Here is a 1,815-nt window from a genome sequence, read left to right on the forward strand (position 1 = left end):
TATGAATTGTGGCTTTCTTTGCCTGACCTAGCTTTATTACTATTTTTGACAAGTAAATGCATTTGCACAAGCATGTTAGATGGGCATGAGTATTGGTTTGACCCAGCTCCCCAGACACCACTCCTCATTTTCTGTCAAATTTATCTACTGCAGTCCTAATGGGCACTAGCTAGGATTTATCTTCTAATTCAAGAATACTTACATACCTATTGTAATAAGAACTAACTGGTTTGTAGAACTGAAGGCTCTCATGTGAGTAGTAGTTTTGTGGATTTCAGTGGTTATGTCAAGGCCCTCCTTCCATGTTTTCAAAGACAATTTGATTAAGGGCCCTTTTCAGAACTGTCACTCTTGCCTGCAATGATTGTCTTATTACAGCTTTTCCTACTGTGTTACATAGAACTAAATACTTTTCAGGAAACTTTATCATTTCTCTTTCGTTCCAGAAAATCTTTTTGTATTGTTAATTTTGATACTTCTAAATCTTTGTGTTTCAGAACATTTTTGTACTGAAGCTATGGTAGAAATGACAGATCATATTCCGATTCATTTTGAGATTATGCCTTTTCATTCTCTCAAGAACTCTCTACAGAAACTGCTGATTTATTTTATATTTAAGGGATATTGCAAAGAATGGAAGTATGGATGTTTTTGGAAATTGCACATACAGTCTCAGAAACCAGATGGGGCTGTTGGCTACATATTATGTTTGTTTATATTGTCAAGGGAAAGGTAAAAACACACCTTCATTTTTTTTCAGACCTCTATAGCTATTGAATCTCATTGCCTTGGGTTTTTTTTTGCCTAAGAATGTTACTTTTCCTAAAATCTGTCATTCAAAGGATGCTCTGAATTCTTTTTATATATACATTCAGGTATCTGATTTTTGTTGTGTTTTTGAACTTTAGAATTTTTTGTCAGTTTTACTTATTTCCTGCAGGAAGACAATGAATATACATATATACATACATACATACACATATATATATTAATATATATATATGTATCATCTGTGTATTATATATCTATGTCTGTAAATATATAGATCTGGATATAACTGAGATACTCTCCAGGGAAAGGGGAAGTGCATTTGTTAATTGGTCTTCCCATGGTCTATATAGCAGATAATTGCCACTATCATGAGAACTGTAACCTTTTAATTACCTTGAAGCAGTGTGATGACTTAGGTGGTCAAGGTAACTCATTATGGTCCTGCTCTTAGCTCAAGGTATAGAAAGTGAAGTAGCATTTCAGTGCTGTTCCTTTGAGATTAAACACTTTGTATTTGCTATTTCTAGAAGACTCTACACAATAAGCATTTTGTTTTCTTGTTTTCTCTTCTGACACTGTAAATTTGAAAGCTTTATTGTAATGATGTCTTAGGAATGACTGGATGACAGATTCATGCTGGTGTCATATTGTTCCATTAAGCATGGGAAATTAATTATCCCATATGCTCTTCATTGTCTTGACCTGAAAACTCAACAAAAGTCCTGTATGATCTCTGCAGAGCTGTGACAATTGTGGATGGTGCTCTCTGTTCATTAACTTGCTTTTCAGTGCTTGACATTCTATTTTCCATTTCATTTGGTTTTCAGAGGAGCTAAATTTATAACCTCTTGCTGATTCTGACTGCTGCAATCACAGGCTGTCTCTGTATTCTGGGAAGAGAAGCTGCACTTTATCTGGATTTCAATTCTGCTGATAAGGCCTATCTTCTTTAGTGCATGGCTACTTCATCTTGTTGCCTTGATTCCACAGAATTTTTGCTTTCATAGCAATCTAGTTCTATGTTATTCATTTACCCTTTAGTCT

Source organism: Oenanthe melanoleuca, chromosome 4 (genome assembly GCF_029582105.1).
Source record: "Oenanthe melanoleuca isolate GR-GAL-2019-014 chromosome 4, OMel1.0, whole genome shotgun sequence".
NCBI classification, from domain to species: domain Eukaryota; kingdom Metazoa; phylum Chordata; class Aves; order Passeriformes; family Muscicapidae; genus Oenanthe; species Oenanthe melanoleuca.